Source organism: Mytilus californianus, unplaced genomic scaffold, assembly GCF_021869535.1.
Source record: "Mytilus californianus isolate M0D057914Y unplaced genomic scaffold, xbMytCali1.0.p SCAF_1, whole genome shotgun sequence".
NCBI lineage: Eukaryota > Metazoa > Mollusca > Bivalvia > Mytilida > Mytilidae > Mytilus > Mytilus californianus.
In genome coordinates, this window is record NW_026262581.1 from 37851735 (window position 1) to 37870445 (window position 18711).

General features: G+C 30.9%; 1 protein-coding gene across 1 annotated transcript in view; it reads right to left on the bottom strand.

Annotated features, from left to right (window-relative positions):
- Positions 1–18711, bottom strand: part of LOC127702605 (BTB/POZ domain-containing protein 2-like) — a 203541-nt gene that overhangs the window by 65090 nt on the left and 119740 nt on the right. The gene's annotated exons all lie outside the window — the stretch shown is intronic.

An 18711-nucleotide genomic window follows, 5' to 3' on the forward strand; every position in this document is an offset into this window, starting at 1 on the left:
CATTTAAATGTATTCTCTCAAAGAACCTCCTATTTTTTTAATCGAATTATGGCATAACAGCACAGTTATGTGTTCAAACAAAATGTTCTACTTCCATTTATACTTCGGTGTGGCCTGTCAAAGTAGAAATTTGTTGATTAAATACTAAAAAAATAAATTTTAAGTTCGTAATTTGTTCAAGTTATAAATATAGATATACATACCTATTAAATCATGTTTTGTTAATTTTCTTCAGTGAAGCTTCTTCAATCGCGATCAAAAACCAAACTTCCGGTACATTAATACGTCACGCGCTGTTATGTACGCGGACATGTTTGGAACACATGGCGTTCGGGGAAAATGGTAAATTTGAACGCATCGTGTTCGACACCAGAACGCTTTTACAATAGCAACGCTTGCATGAGCACTTACGTATCTACATTGGTTAAAAAATATACCCAAAGAACTTAAGTCGTTTAGAAAAAAGATGTATATTAAAAATCAATCATTTGCACGCTTATAAATACGCTCTTGTAACATGCTTTAATTTTTTTTTACCAAACTGATAATTTGCTTATGGTGATACAGCTAAAATACATTTATCGTCAAATTATAATACGAATCACCCTTATTCATCGTCTGTTTGACTCTGAAGCGATGAAATAATTTTTCACTCCCGATTACAATATTAGAACACTAAAGTGTTCAATTTAGAACACTGGTCGTGAACATATGCGTTAAAAGACTGAACACAATGTGTTATATTCTTTAACGCTGGCGTTCAATGTGGAACACTAATGTTAACAACCGAACATATTGTGTTAAAAATTGGAACGCGTCCGGACGCGTCAGGCGTCCTCAATATTTACAGTGTATGTTAGCTCATCGCATGTACTCATCCGTGTAAAAGTTTGCTTTGATTGTTTACATTGATTGAATAATACATAATTGTTTAAAGAACTGATGTTAAATTGATGTTGGAATGTAAAACAAACAACAAATTCGTAACCAACTAAAATAACCAAACAAATTGATGCATAAGAGAAAAGGTTGTTTTGGTGGGCGAGCGTAGGAAGTAAAACATATTTATAATGCAAAACTTCCCCCTACTGTTACTAAAGGAGAAATGAAAGGGGGGTGGAAGGAAATTGATTGACTTATCGATGTTTGCTTAAAGTCCAGTGGCAAATATGTCATGCATGTTCAAGCCGAGAACAAATTAACAATAGATAAAATAAGTGGATCTTGTTATAGACGCTTTCTGGGATGAAGGTCAAGAAAATTTGGACTACCATTGGAAAATGAAGGTATATTGGATAGGAGCATAATTCTCCCTTGCAACAGCTCACCTACGGACCCCAAAGAGTTGTTGTAGGTGTTCTTGACGGTCAGAGTGTGTGGCACTCTCTCTACACGAAGCATAGGATTTAACTCCCTAGTCTGACCGGACGTGGTTGCGTACTTGTACATCCCGCACAGCCAAACGAACGTCCCGTTTTGGCAAGAGTTTTACTGTTGGTAGGAAATAGACCAAATACCGTACTTTTGGTCGCCACTCACCCTTAGGGATGAAAAAAAACCCAAATAAATATATAACAATATAATAAGTAGAACAAAATCCATCAGGAGAGATTCTTAAGAGATGCAAAAGAAGTGGGACAACTTATACATGGCGTGATAAATGTAAATTATCAAAAGATTCCGAGTTATCCACTTGCAATTTATTCTTTTTAGCAAACAAAACTCCAATCACCCGAGGAGTCGCTGAATGGAAACTCAACATTATCTTGTAGCAAATCATCCAGCCTAATAATGGTGTATGCTAGTAAAATCTTAATGAAAAAATAAATCCACGTCATCATATTTATAAAACAGATTTGTTCTATCTCTGAGCCACCGACCATTCATCTTTCATGGGTGATGCTGGATGGAATTGCAATATGTTTATTTTCTAGAGACAACAATATATTTTTTAACTCTAACAATACATGATAAATTTTTTTTTTAATTTAGATTTAAAATAAACTTTTTTATCACTCCCTTTTACAACAATAAAAAAAGGGGTATGATCATTTTCCATAAATTCATCTCAAAACAGGAGTATTTTTCAAAAGTCCTTCAATGTTTTACTAAAACACACATTATTAGATTCATATGTATACTGTAAGGTATTATCAACATCTTTGCGTATTTTCGAATATTTCGCTTGACAGTTATCATGACGAAAGATGACTCAAAACTGCATGCATTCATGGTAGGTTTTAGAAAAAATTGAGCAATTATCCAAAACTGGCGAGAAGGACCTTATTATTTTATTGGAAGTTATAACATAAACTTCTTTCAGATACACCATAATTTATTTAGATTAAAGTCTTCCCGTCTATGCAAATTTGCAATATTTTTGTTAACAGCAATATATCACTAAATATATCAGGACATACAAAAAAATATTGAATACGGGTTAAGTATCATGAATATATCATATATATATATATATATAGACTTCGAATTCCACGGAGTAGGTCTTTAAAAGTTTTGATTTTTCCCAGTTAGTGAAACAAATTCAGGGGAAATTTGCCTTTTATACGTAGAAAAAACAATATAATTGAAAATTAAACCCATGTCCCCCTCCTCCCCAAGAAAACATGATTTTGCATGCCTATAGATCCTCATCGCTTCCTTCCTTCATACAGTTTTGTACTAACAGTTATAATCAATACCAGGCGGTGTATTTCATAATACTTGTGTAAGCAGGCACGAACAAATCAAAAGAAATATAATTGCATGAATTGCATGCGTGTAAAAACTGTGAGTACTTTTCGGAATACACACTAACGAGATTGGGAAATAAGGGTAGAATGAAATTATAAAACTACCCTCTGTTATCTCTTGATTTTGTTGATTATAAGTGATTTTACGAAAGTTACAATGATTGTTAATATTTAGCAATAAACATACGAAATATTACTGAATATAATTATTATTCAATTAAATGGGAGCTAATCTATCCATGTTCTGCGAAACACGCATACATTCGACTGATTTTATATATTTTAGAAAAGTTAAGGTAGCTCTATAGGTACCTAATACTTAAGTATACTCTTAGGAGTTTTCTTAGTATAAGGGGTTTTATGCATACCACTTAAGTTTTGTGGGCGTGACTTAAACCAACTAAGATTTTACTAAGGAAATACTTAGTTTAATATTTTTTTGCATACCACTTAGGTAAAAAGGGCGGAGTTTCCTTAACTTAAGTGTTTAGGTGTAATACCACCATTGATTTTCCCCTATTAGTCTTTGTTAAATTTGCACTTTTCAAAAAATTGTGCAGAATTTATCTTTGTTTCAAATAAAGAAATACTTGGCATGAGTAAAGTTTGATCCTGTCCAGTACTATAGAAAAAATTTCACATAACATTTCATTGCATATAAGAAAATAACCATCACTGGAAGTTAACCAATCAAATTTTCCCCCTTTTTTAACCTGTATACAAGCTTTAGTAACCATGTAACCTCAAGTTTCCAAAATATTCTATAGAAACCCCAAATAAAAAAATAATGGTGCTTTGAAATACCCAAGATATATGTTTATGACCCAGAAATGTTTTACTGCAATGAAATGTAGGATCAATTACCTACAACTGTCAAATTCAAGGGAATATTTTTTTTCGACCTATTTTCGTATGCAACCGGATGTGACGTACTATGATTTGGTGGTATTACACCTAAAGAAGACTTTTTTGTTAAATAAACTGAATGTGACTTTTTTCCTTTGTTATACTGGTTATTTCAAGCATTCCTGTCAAGTTTTGTCATAATCAGTTCAATAGTTTGAGAAAAATCTAGTATAATGTAAGATGACATCTGCAGCGATTCGAGCTAAATTTCTTCGAAAAATCCAAACCAAGCCACATCATGATAGAATATAGTGTGGACCAATAAATGATCAAATATTTATCTCATCTGCCTACAAACAGTTGAATATGATACAAAAGATGACTTTAGGATGATAAATACTACCAATGGACCTCTTTGTCTTCCTTATAAGGTCTCTTCTGGTCCATTTATACCTCTCATTTCCTCAAAATTTCTACTTTATAGGCCAATAAATAAAAATTTTGGGGTAACTTTCACTCATTTATGATAGAAATGTTATAATAAATGATTAATTGAAGTATTCAAGCTGAATGAACTATCCGTATAAAAGTTTACTGTCTCCAAGGAGGTTTCAATAAGTCCTTACGTAAAACTTAAATTTACGCCGCGTTCCAGAGAGGGACATAAAAAGCTTCTCTTTTGGTGAATAATTTGTTGTTACTGCTTTAAAAATAATTTCATTTACTTAAAACTATATATTTATTAAAGTATTTCTTAGGAAAATTTTTTCTAGTATAGCAGAATATAAGAAAAAAGGAGAAAAAGCTCCCCAAAACTCAAAGTATGGCTTATTCTGTCAACTAATATTCATGGTAAAGTCCTATTTCAAGGAAATTTTCTCATAAAATGTGTTTTGGAGACTCAATCCACTCAGAATATTTCATTATTAGTAATATTTCACTTAAATAGCAAGAAATTTTAACACATGAGAGTACTCACAAGGTCAAAGGTGCATGTACAGCTTCCTATATTAGGTGTAATACCACCATTGATTTTCCCCTATTAGTCTTTGTTAAATTTGCACTTTTCAAAAAATTGTGCAGAATTTATCTTTGTTTCAAATAAAGAAATACTTGGCATGAGTAAAGTTTGATCCTGTCCAGTACTATAGAAAAAATTTCACATAACATTTCATTGCATATAAGAAAATAACCATCACTGGAAGTTAACCAATCAAATTTTCCCCCTTTTTTAACCTGTATACAAGCTTTAGTAACCATGTAACCTCAAGTTTCCAAAATATTCTATAGAAACCCCAAATAAAAAAATAATGGTGCTTTGAAATACCCAAGATATATGTTTATGACCCAGAAATGTTTTACTGCAATGAAATGTAGGATCAATTACCTACAACTGTCAAATTCAAGGGAATATTTTTTTTCGACCTATTTTCGTATGCAACCGGATGTGACGTACTATGATTTGGTGGTATTACACCTAAAGAAGACTTTTTTGTTAAATAAACTGAATGTGACTTTTTTCCTTTGTTATACTGGTTATTTCAAGCATTCCTGTCAAGTTTTGTCATAATCAGTTCAATAGTTTGAGAAAAATCTAGTATAATGTAAGATGACATCTGCAGCGATTCGAGCTAAATTTCTTCGAAAAATCCAAACCAAGCCACATCATGATAGAATATAGTGTGGACCAATAAATGATCAAATATTTATCTCATCTGCCTACAAACAGTTGAATATGATACAAAAGATGACTTTAGGATGATAAATACTACCAATGGACCTCTTTGTCTTCCTTATAAGGTCTCTTCTGGTCCATTTATACCTCTCATTTCCTCAAAATTTCTACTTTATAGGCCAATAAATAAAAATTTTGGGGTAACTTTCACTCATTTATGATAGAAATGTTATAATAAATGATTAATTGAAGTATTCAAGCTGAATGAACTATCCGTATAAAAGTTTACTGTCTCCAAGGAGGTTTCAATAAGTCCTTACGTAAAACTTAAATTTACGCCGCGTTCCAGAGAGGGACATAAAAAGCTTCTCTTTTGGTGAATAATTTGTTGTTACTGCTTTAAAAATAATTTCATTTACTTAAAACTATATATTTATTAAAGTATTTCTTAGGAAAATTTTTTCTAGTATAGCAGAATATAAGAAAAAAGGAGAAAAAGCTCCCCAAAACTCAAAGTATGGCTTATTCTGTCAACTAATATTCATGGTAAAGTCCTATTTCAAGGAAATTTTCTCATAAAATGTGTTTTGGAGACTCAATCCACTCAGAATATTTCATTATTAGTAATATTTCACTTAAATAGCAAGAAATTTTAACACATGAGAGTACTCACAAGGTCAAAGGTGCATGTACAGCTTCCTATATTAGGTGTAATACCACCATTGATTTTCCCCTATTAGTCTTTGTTAAATTTGCACTTTTCAAAAAATTGTGCAGAATTTATCTTTGTTTCAAATAAAGAAATACTTGGCATGAGTAAAGTTTGATCCTGTCCAGTACTATAGAAAAAATTTCACATAACATTTCATTGCATATAAGAAAATAACCATCACTGGAAGTTAACCAATCAAATTTTCCCCCTTTTTTAACCTGTATACAAGCTTTAGTAACCATGTAACCTCAAGTTTCCAAAATATTCTATAGAAACCCCAAATAAAAAAATAATGGTGCTTTGAAATACCCAAGATATATGTTTATGACCCAGAAATGTTTTACTGCAATGAAATGTAGGATCAATTACCTACAACTGTCAAATTCAAGGGAATATTTTTTTTCGACCTATTTTCGTATGCAACCGGATGTGACGTACTATGATTTGGTGGTATTACACCTAAAGAAGACTTTTTTGTTAAATAAACTGAATGTGACTTTTTTCCTTTGTTATACTGGTTATTTCAAGCATTCCTGTCAAGTTTTGTCATAATCAGTTCAATAGTTTGAGAAAAATCTAGTATAATGTAAGATGACATCTGCAGCGATTCGAGCTAAATTTCTTCGAAAAATCCAAACCAAGCCACATCATGATAGAATATAGTGTGGACCAATAAATGATCAAATATTTATCTCATCTGCCTACAAACAGTTGAATATGATACAAAAGATGACTTTAGGATGATAAATACTACCAATGGACCTCTTTGTCTTCCTTATAAGGTCTCTTCTGGTCCATTTATACCTCTCATTTCCTCAAAATTTCTACTTTATAGGCCAATAAATAAAAATTTTGGGGTAACTTTCACTCATTTATGATAGAAATGTTATAATAAATGATTAATTGAAGTATTCAAGCTGAATGAACTATCCGTATAAAAGTTTACTGTCTCCAAGGAGGTTTCAATAAGTCCTTACGTAAAACTTAAATTTACGCCGCGTTCCAGAGAGGGACATAAAAAGCTTCTCTTTTGGTGAATAATTTGTTGTTACTGCTTTAAAAATAATTTCATTTACTTAAAACTATATATTTATTAAAGTATTTCTTAGGAAAATTTTTTCTAGTATAGCAGAATATAAGAAAAAAGGAGAAAAAGCTCCCCAAAACTCAAAGTATGGCTTATTCTGTCAACTAATATTCATGGTAAAGTCCTATTTCAAGGAAATTTTCTCATAAAATGTGTTTTGGAGACTCAATCCACTCAGAATATTTCATTATTAGTAATATTTCACTTAAATAGCAAGAAATTTTAACACATGAGAGTACTCACAAGGTCAAAGGTGCATGTACAGCTTCCTATATTAGGTGTAATACCACCATTGATTTTCCCCTATTAGTCTTTGTTAAATTTGCACTTTTCAAAAAATTGTGCAGAATTTATCTTTGTTTCAAATAAAGAAATACTTGGCATGAGTAAAGTTTGATCCTGTCCAGTACTATAGAAAAAATTTCACATAACATTTCATTGCATATAAGAAAATAACCATCACTGGAAGTTAACCAATCAAATTTTCCCCCTTTTTTAACCTGTATACAAGCTTTAGTAACCATGTAACCTCAAGTTTCCAAAATATTCTATAGAAACCCCAAATAAAAAAATAATGGTGCTTTGAAATACCCAAGATATATGTTTATGACCCAGAAATGTTTTACTGCAATGAAATGTAGGATCAATTACCTACAACTGTCAAATTCAAGGGAATATTTTTTTTCGACCTATTTTCGTATGCAACCGGATGTGACGTACTATGATTTGGTGGTATTACACCTAAAGAAGACTTTTTTGTTAAATAAACTGAATGTGACTTTTTTCCTTTGTTATACTGGTTATTTCAAGCATTCCTGTCAAGTTTTGTCATAATCAGTTCAATAGTTTGAGAAAAATCTAGTATAATGTAAGATGACATCTGCAGCGATTCGAGCTAAATTTCTTCGAAAAATCCAAACCAAGCCACATCATGATAGAATATAGTGTGGACCAATAAATGATCAAATATTTATCTCATCTGCCTACAAACAGTTGAATATGATACAAAAGATGACTTTAGGATGATAAATACTACCAATGGACCTCTTTGTCTTCCTTATAAGGTCTCTTCTGGTCCATTTATACCTCTCATTTCCTCAAAATTTCTACTTTATAGGCCAATAAATAAAAATTTTGGGGTAACTTTCACTCATTTATGATAGAAATGTTATAATAAATGATTAATTGAAGTATTCAAGCTGAATGAACTATCCGTATAAAAGTTTACTGTCTCCAAGGAGGTTTCAATAAGTCCTTACGTAAAACTTAAATTTACGCCGCGTTCCAGAGAGGGACATAAAAAGCTTCTCTTTTGGTGAATAATTTGTTGTTACTGCTTTAAAAATAATTTCATTTACTTAAAACTATATATTTATTAAAGTATTTCTTAGGAAAATTTTTTCTAGTATAGCAGAATATAAGAAAAAAGGAGAAAAAGCTCCCCAAAACTCAAAGTATGGCTTATTCTGTCAACTAATATTCATGGTAAAGTCCTATTTCAAGGAAATTTTCTCATAAAATGTGTTTTGGAGACTCAATCCACTCAGAATATTTCATTATTAGTAATATTTCACTTAAATAGCAAGAAATTTTAACACATGAGAGTACTCACAAGGTCAAAGGTGCATGTACAGCTTCCTATATTAGGTGTAATACCACCATTGATTTTCCCCTATTAGTCTTTGTTAAATTTGCACTTTTCAAAAAATTGTGCAGAATTTATCTTTGTTTCAAATAAAGAAATACTTGGCATGAGTAAAGTTTGATCCTGTCCAGTACTATAGAAAAAATTTCACATAACATTTCATTGCATATAAGAAAATAACCATCACTGGAAGTTAACCAATCAAATTTTCCCCCTTTTTTAACCTGTATACAAGCTTTAGTAACCATGTAACCTCAAGTTTCCAAAATATTCTATAGAAACCCCAAATAAAAAAATAATGGTGCTTTGAAATACCCAAGATATATGTTTATGACCCAGAAATGTTTTACTGCAATGAAATGTAGGATCAATTACCTACAACTGTCAAATTCAAGGGAATATTTTTTTTCGACCTATTTTCGTATGCAACCGGATGTGACGTACTATGATTTGGTGGTATTACACCTAAAGAAGACTTTTTTGTTAAATAAACTGAATGTGACTTTTTTCCTTTGTTATACTGGTTATTTCAAGCATTCCTGTCAAGTTTTGTCATAATCAGTTCAATAGTTTGAGAAAAATCTAGTATAATGTAAGATGACATCTGCAGCGATTCGAGCTAAATTTCTTCGAAAAATCCAAACCAAGCCACATCATGATAGAATATAGTGTGGACCAATAAATGATCAAATATTTATCTCATCTGCCTACAAACAGTTGAATATGATACAAAAGATGACTTTAGGATGATAAATACTACCAATGGACCTCTTTGTCTTCCTTATAAGGTCTCTTCTGGTCCATTTATACCTCTCATTTCCTCAAAATTTCTACTTTATAGGCCAATAAATAAAAATTTTGGGGTAACTTTCACTCATTTATGATAGAAATGTTATAATAAATGATTAATTGAAGTATTCAAGCTGAATGAACTATCCGTATAAAAGTTTACTGTCTCCAAGGAGGTTTCAATAAGTCCTTACGTAAAACTTAAATTTACGCCGCGTTCCAGAGAGGGACATAAAAAGCTTCTCTTTTGGTGAATAATTTGTTGTTACTGCTTTAAAAATAATTTCATTTACTTAAAACTATATATTTATTAAAGTATTTCTTAGGAAAATTTTTTCTAGTATAGCAGAATATAAGAAAAAAGGAGAAAAAGCTCCCCAAAACTCAAAGTATGGCTTATTCTGTCAACTAATATTCATGGTAAAGTCCTATTTCAAGGAAATTTTCTCATAAAATGTGTTTTGGAGACTCAATCCACTCAGAATATTTCATTATTAGTAATATTTCACTTAAATAGCAAGAAATTTTAACACATGAGAGTACTCACAAGGTCAAAGGTGCATGTACAGCTTCCTATATTAGGTGTAATACCACCATTGATTTTCCCCTATTAGTCTTTGTTAAATTTGCACTTTTCAAAAAATTGTGCAGAATTTATCTTTGTTTCAAATAAAGAAATACTTGGCATGAGTAAAGTTTGATCCTGTCCAGTACTATAGAAAAAATTTCACATAACATTTCATTGCATATAAGAAAATAACCATCACTGGAAGTTAACCAATCAAATTTTCCCCCTTTTTTAACCTGTATACAAGCTTTAGTAACCATGTAACCTCAAGTTTCCAAAATATTCTATAGAAACCCCAAATAAAAAAATAATGGTGCTTTGAAATACCCAAGATATATGTTTATGACCCAGAAATGTTTTACTGCAATGAAATGTAGGATCAATTACCTACAACTGTCAAATTCAAGGGAATATTTTTTTTCGACCTATTTTCGTATGCAACCGGATGTGACGTACTATGATTTGGTGGTATTACACCTAAAGAAGACTTTTTTGTTAAATAAACTGAATGTGACTTTTTTCCTTTGTTATACTGGTTATTTCAAGCATTCCTGTCAAGTTTTGTCATAATCAGTTCAATAGTTTGAGAAAAATCTAGTATAATGTAAGATGACATCTGCAGCGATTCGAGCTAAATTTCTTCGAAAAATCCAAACCAAGCCACATCATGATAGAATATAGTGTGGACCAATAAATGATCAAATATTTATCTCATCTGCCTACAAACAGTTGAATATGATACAAAAGATGACTTTAGGATGATAAATACTACCAATGGACCTCTTTGTCTTCCTTATAAGGTCTCTTCTGGTCCATTTATACCTCTCATTTCCTCAAAATTTCTACTTTATAGGCCAATAAATAAAAATTTTGGGGTAACTTTCACTCATTTATGATAGAAATGTTATAATAAATGATTAATTGAAGTATTCAAGCTGAATGAACTATCCGTATAAAAGTTTACTGTCTCCAAGGAGGTTTCAATAAGTCCTTACATAAAACTTAAATTTACGCCGCGTTCCAGAGAGGGACATAAAAAGCTTCTCTTTTGGTGAATAATTTGTTGTTACTGCTTTAAAAATAATTTCATTTACTTAAAACTATATATTTATTAAAGTATTTCTTAGGAAAATTTTTTCTAGTATAGCAGAATATAAGAAAAAAGGAGAAAAAGCTCCCCAAAACTCAAAGTATGGCTTATTCTGTCAACTAATATTCATGGTAAAGTCCTATTTCAAGGAAATTTTCTCATAAAATGTGTTTTGGAGACTCAATCCACTCAGAATATTTCATTATTAGTAATATTTCACTTAAATAGCAAGAAATTTTAACACATGAGAGTACTCACAAGGTCAAAGGTGCATGTACAGCTTCCTATATTAGGTGTAATACCACCATTGATTTTCCCCTATTAGTCTTTGTTAAATTTGCACTTTTCAAAAAATTGTGCAGAATTTATCTTTGTTTCAAATAAAGAAATACTTGGCATGAGTAAAGTTTGATCCTGTCCAGTACTATAGAAAAAATTTCACATAACATTTCATTGCATATAAGAAAATAACCATCACTGGAAGTTAACCAATCAAATTTTCCCCCTTTTTTAACCTGTATACAAGCTTTAGTAACCATGTAACCTCAAGTTTCCAAAATATTCTATAGAAACCCCAAATAAAAAAATAATGGTGCTTTGAAATACCCAAGATATATGTTTATGACCCAGAAATGTTTTACTGCAATGAAATGTAGGATCAATTACCTACAACTGTCAAATTCAAGGGAATATTTTTTTTCGACCTATTTTCGTATGCAACCGGATGTGACGTACTATGATTTGGTGGTATTACACCTAAAGAAGACTTTTTTGTTAAATAAACTGAATGTGACTTTTTTCCTTTGTTATACTGGTTATTTCAAGCATTCCTGTCAAGTTTTGTCATAATCAGTTCAATAGTTTGAGAAAAATCTAGTATAATGTAAGATGACATCTGCAGCGATTCGAGCTAAATTTCTTCGAAAAATCCAAACCAAGCCACATCATGATAGAATATAGTGTGGACCAATAAATGATCAAATATTTATCTCATCTGCCTACAAACAGTTGAATATGATACAAAAGATGACTTTAGGATGATAAATACTACCAATGGACCTCTTTGTCTTCCTTATAAGGTCTCTTCTGGTCCATTTATACCTCTCATTTCCTCAAAATTTCTACTTTATAGGCCAATAAATAAAAATTTTGGGGTAACTTTCACTCATTTATGATAGAAATGTTATAATAAATGATTAATTGAAGTATTCAAGCTGAATGAACTATCCGTATAAAAGTTTACTGTCTCCAAGGAGGTTTCAATAAGTCCTTACGTAAAACTTAAATTTACGCCGCGTTCCAGAGAGGGACATAAAAAGCTTCTCTTTTGGTGAATAATTTGTTGTTACTGCTTTAAAAATAATTTCATTTACTTAAAACTATATATTTATTAAAGTATTTCTTAGGAAAATTTTTTCTAGTATAGCAGAATATAAGAAAAAAGGAGAAAAAGCTCCCCAAAACTCAAAGTATGGCTTATTCTGTCAACTAATATTCATGGTAAAGTCCTATTTCAAGGAAATTTTCTCATAAAATGTGTTTTGGAGACTCAATCCACTCAGAATATTTCATTATTAGTAATATTTCACTTAAATAGCAAGAAATTTTAACACATGAGAGTACTCACAAGGTCAAAGGTGCATGTACAGCTTCCTATATTAGGTGTAATACCACCATTGATTTTCCCCTATTAGTCTTTGTTAAATTTGCACTTTTCAAAAAATTGTGCAGAATTTATCTTTGTTTCAAATAAAGAAATACTTGGCATGAGTAAAGTTTGATCCTGTCCAGTACTATAGAAAAAATTTCACATAACATTTCATTGCATATAAGAAAATAACCATCACTGGAAGTTAACCAATCAAATTTTCCCCCTTTTTTAACCTGTATACAAGCTTTAGTAACCATGTAACCTCAAGTTTCCAAAATATTCTATAGAAACCCCAAATAAAAAAATAATGGTGCTTTGAAATACCCAAGATATATGTTTATGACCCAGAAATGTTTTACTGCAATGAAATGTAGGATCAATTACCTACAACTGTCAAATTCAAGGGAATATTTTTTTTCGACCTATTTTCGTATGCAACCGGATGTGACGTACTATGATTTGGTGGTATTACACCTAAAGAAGACTTTTTTGTTAAATAAACTGAATGTGACTTTTTTCCTTTGTTATACTGGTTATTTCAAGCATTCCTGTCAAGTTTTGTCATAATCAGTTCAATAGTTTGAGAAAAATCTAGTATAATGTAAGATGACATCTGCAGCGATTCGAGCTAAATTTCTTCGAAAAATCCAAACCAAGCCACATCATGATAGAATATAGTGTGGACCAATAAATGATCAAATATTTATCTCATCTGCCTACAAACAGTTGAATATGATACAAAAGATGACTTTAGGATGATAAATACTACCAATGGACCTCTTTGTCTTCCTTATAAGGTCTCTTCTGGTCCATTTATACCTCTCATTTCCTCAAAATTTCTACTTTATAGGCCAATAAATAAAAATTTTGGGGTAACTTTCACTCATTTATGATAGAAATGTTATAATAAATGATTAATTGAAGTATTCAAGCTGAATGAACTATCCGTATAAAAGTTTACTGTCTCCAAGGAGGTTTCAATAAGTCCTTACGTAAAACTTAAATTTACGCCGCGTTCCAGAGAGGGACATAAAAAGCTTCTCTTTTGGTGAATAATTTGTTGTTACTGCTTTAAAAATAATTTCATTTACTTAAAACTATATATTTATTAAAGTATTTCTTAGGAAAATTTTTTCTAGTATAGCAGAATATAAGAAAAAAGGAGAAAAAGCTCCCCAAAACTCAAAGTATGGCTTATTCTGTCAACTAATATTCATGGTAAAGTCCTATTTCAAGGAAATTTTCTCATAAAATGTGTTTTGGAGACTCAATCCACTCAGAATATTTCATTATTAGTAATATTTCACTTAAATAGCAAGAAATTTTAACACATGAGAGTACTCACAAGGTCAAAGGTGCATGTACAGCTTCCTATATTAGGTGTAATACCACCATTGATTTTCCCCTATTAGTCTTTGTTAAATTTGCACTTTTCAAAAAATTGTGCAGAATTTATCTTTGTTTCAAATAAAGAAATACTTGGCATGAGTAAAGTTTGATCCTGTCCAGTACTATAGAAAAAATTTCACATAACATTTCATTGCATATAAGAAAATAACCATCACTGGAAGTTAACCAATCAAATTTTCCCCCTTTTTTAACCTGTATACAAGCTTTAGTAACCATGTAACCTCAAGTTTCCAAAATATTCTATAGAAACCCCAAATAAAAAAATAATGGTGCTTTGAAATACCCAAGATATATGTTTATGACCCAGAAATGTTTTACTGCAATGAAATGTAGGATCAATTACCTACAACTGTCAAATTCAAGGGAATATTTTTTTTCGACCTATTTTCGTATGCAACCGGATGTGACGTACTATGATTTGGTGGTATTACACCTAAAGAAGACTTTTTTGTTAAATAAACTGAATGTGACTTTTTTCCTTTGTTATACTGGTTATTTCAAGCATTCCTGTCAAGTTTTGTCATAATCAGTTCAATAGTTTGAGAAAAATCTAGTATAATGTAAGATGACATCTGCAGCGATTCGAGCTAAATTTCTTCGAAAAATCCAAACCAAGCCACATCATGATAGAATATAGTGTGGACCAATAAATGATCAAATATTTATCTCATCTGCCTACAAACAGTTGAATATGATACAAAAGATGACTTTAGGATGATAAATACTACCAATGGACCTCTTTGTCTTCCTTATAAGGTCTCTTCTGGTCCATTTATACCTCTCATTTCCTCAAAATTTCTACTTTATAGGCCAATAAATAAAAATTTTGGGGTAACTTTCACTCATTTATGATAGAAATGTTATAATAAATGATTAATTGAAGTATTCAAGCTGAATGAACTATCCGTATAAAAGTTTACTGTCTCCAAGGAGGTTTCAATAAGTCCTTACGTAAAACTTAAATTTACGCCGCGTTCCAGAGAGGGACATAAAAAGCTTCTCTTTTGGTGAATAATTTGTTGTTACTGCTTTAAAAATAATTTCATTTACTTAAAACTATATATTTATTAAAGTATTTCTTAGGAAAATTTTTTCTAGTATAGCAGAATATAAGAAAAAAGGAGAAAAAGCTCCCCAAAACTCAAAGTATGGCTTATTCTGTCAACTAATATTCATGGTAAAGTCCTATTTCAAGGAAATTTTCTCATAAAATGTGTTTTGGAGACTCAATCCACTCAGAATATTTCATTATTAGTAATATTTCACTTAAATAGCAAGAAATTTTAACACATGAGAGTACTCACAAGGTCAAAGGTGCATGTACAGCTTCCTATATTAGGTGTAATACCACCATTGATTTTCCCCTATTAGTCTTTGTTAAATTTGCACTTTTCAAAAAATTGTGCAGAATTTATCTTTGTTTCAAATAAAGAAATACTTGGCATGAGTAAAGTTTGATCCTGTCCAGTACTATAGAAAAAATTTCACATAACATTTCATTGCATATAAGAAAATAACCATCACTGGAAGTTAACCAATCAAATTTTCCCCCTTTTTTAACCTGTATACAAGCTTTAGTAACCATGTAACCTCAAGTTTCCAAAATATTCTATAGAAACCCCAAATAAAAAAATAATGGTGCTTTGAAATACCCAAGATATATGTTTATGACCCAGAAATGTTTTACTGCAATGAAATGTAGGATCAATTACCTACAACTGTCAAATTCAAGGGAATATTTTTTTTCGACCTATTTTCGTATGCAACCGGATGTGACGTACTATGATTTGGTGGTATTACACCTAAAGAAGACTTTTTTGTTAAATAAACTGAATGTGACTTTTTTCCTTTGTTATACTGGTTATTTCAAGCATTCCTGTCAAGTTTTGTCATAATCAGTTCAATAGTTTGAGAAAAATCTAGTATAATGTAAGATGACATCTGCAGCGATTCGAGCTAAATTTCTTCGAAAAATCCAAACCAAGCCACATCATGATAGAATATAGTGTGGACCAATAAATGATCAAATATTTATCTCATCTGCCTACAAACAGTTGAATATGATACAAAAGATGACTTTAGGATGATAAATACTACCAATGGACCTCTTTGTCTTCCTTATAAGGTCTCTTCTGGTCCATTTATACCTCTCATTTCCTCAAAATTTCTACTTTATAGGCCAATAAATAAAAATTTTGGGGTAACTTTCACTCATTTATGATAGAAATGTTATAATAAATGATTAATTGAAGTATTCAAGCTGAATGAACTATCCGTATAAAAGTTTACTGTCTCCAAGGAGGTTTCAATAAGTCCTTACGTAAAACTTAAATTTACGCCGCGTTCCAGAGAGGGACATAAAAAGCTTCTCTTTTGGTGAATAATTTGTTGTTACTGCTTTAAAAATAATTTCATTTACTTAAAACTATATATTTATTAAAGTATTTCTTAGGAAAATTTTTTCTAGTATAGCAGAATATAAGAAAAAAGGAGAAAAAGCTCCCCAAAACTCAAAGTATGGCTTATTCTGTCAACTAATATTCATGGTAAAGTCCTATTTCAAGGAAATTTTCTCATAAAATGTGTTTTGGAGACTCAATCCACTCAGAATATTTCATTATTAGTAATATTTCACTTAAATAGCAAGAAATTTTAACACATGAGAGTACTCACAAGGTCAAAGGTGCATGTACAGCTTCCTATATTAGGTGTAATACCACCATTGATTTTCCCCTATTAGTCTTTGTTAAATTTGCACTTTTCAAAAAATTGTGCAGAATTTATCTTTGTTTCAAATAAAGAAATACTTGGCATGAGTAAAGTTTGATCCTGTCCAGTACTATAGAAAAAATTTCACATAACATTTCATTGCATATAAGAAAATAACCATCACTGGAAGTTAACCAATCAAATTTTCCCCCTTTTTTAACCTGTATACAAGCTTTAGTAACCATGTAACCTCAAGTTTCCAAAATATTCTATAGAAACCCCAAATAAAAAAATAATGGTGCTTTGAAATACCCAAGATATATGTTTATGACCCAGAAATGTTTTACTGCAATGAAATGTAGGATCAATTACCTACAACTGTCAAATTCAAGGGAATATTTTTTTTCGACCTATTTTCGTATGCAACCGGATGTGACGTACTATGATTTGGTGGTATTACACCTAAAGAAGACTTTTTTGTTAAATAAACTGAATGTGACTTTTTTCCTTTGTTATACTGGTTATTTCAAGCATTCCTGTCAAGTTTTGTCATAATCAGTTCAATAGTTTGAGAAAAATCTAGTATAATGTAAGATGACATCTGCAGCGATTCGAGCTAAATTTCTTCGAAAAATCCAAACCAAGCCACATCATGATAGAATATAGTGTGGACCAATAAATGATCAAATATTTATCTCATCTGCCTACAAACAGTTGAATATGATACAAAAGATGACTTTAGGATGATAAATACTACCAATGGACCTCTTTGTCTTCCTTATAAGGTCTCTTCTGGTCCATTTATACCTCTCATTTCCTCAAAATTTCTACTTTATAGGCCAATAAATAAAAATTTTGGGGTAACTTTCACTCATTTATGATAGAAATGTTATAATAAATGATTAATTGAAGTATTCAAGCTGAATGAACTATCCGTATAAAAGTTTACTGTCTCCAAGGAGGTTTCAATAAGTCCTTACGTAAAACTTAAATTTACGCCGCGTTCCAGAGAGGGACATAAAAAGCTTCTCTTTTGGTGAATAATTTGTTGTTACTGCTTTAAAAATAATTTCATTTACTTAAAACTATATATTTATTAAAGTATTTCTTAGGAAAATTTTTTCTAGTATAGCAGAATATAAGAAAAAAGGAGAAAAAGCTCCCCAAAACTCAAAGTATGGCTTATTCTGTCAACTAATATTCATGGTAAAGTCCTATTTCAAGGAAATTTTCTCATAAAATGTGTTTTGGAGACTCAATCCACTCAGAATATTTCATTATTAGTAATATTTCACTTAAATAGCAAGAAATTTTAACACATGAGAGTACTCACAAGGTCAAAGGTGCATGTACAGCTTCCTATATTAGGTGTAATACCACCATTGATTTTCCCCTATTAGTCTTTGTTAAATTTGCACTTTTCAAAAAATTGTGCAGAATTTATCTTTGTTTCAAATAAAGAAATACTTGGCATGAGTAAAGTTTGATCCTGTCCAGTACTATAGAAAAAATTTCACATAACATTTCATTGCATATAAGAAAATAACCATCACTGGAAGTTAACCAATCAAATTTTCCCCCTTTTTTAACCTGTATACAAGCTTTAGTAACCATGTAACCTCAAGTTTCCAAAATATTCTATAGAAACCCCAAATAAAAAAATAATGGTGCTTTGAAATACCCAAGATATATGTTTATGACCCAGAAATGTTTTACTGCAATGAAATGTAGGATCAATTACCTACAACTGTCAAATTCAAGGGAATATTTTTTTTCGAC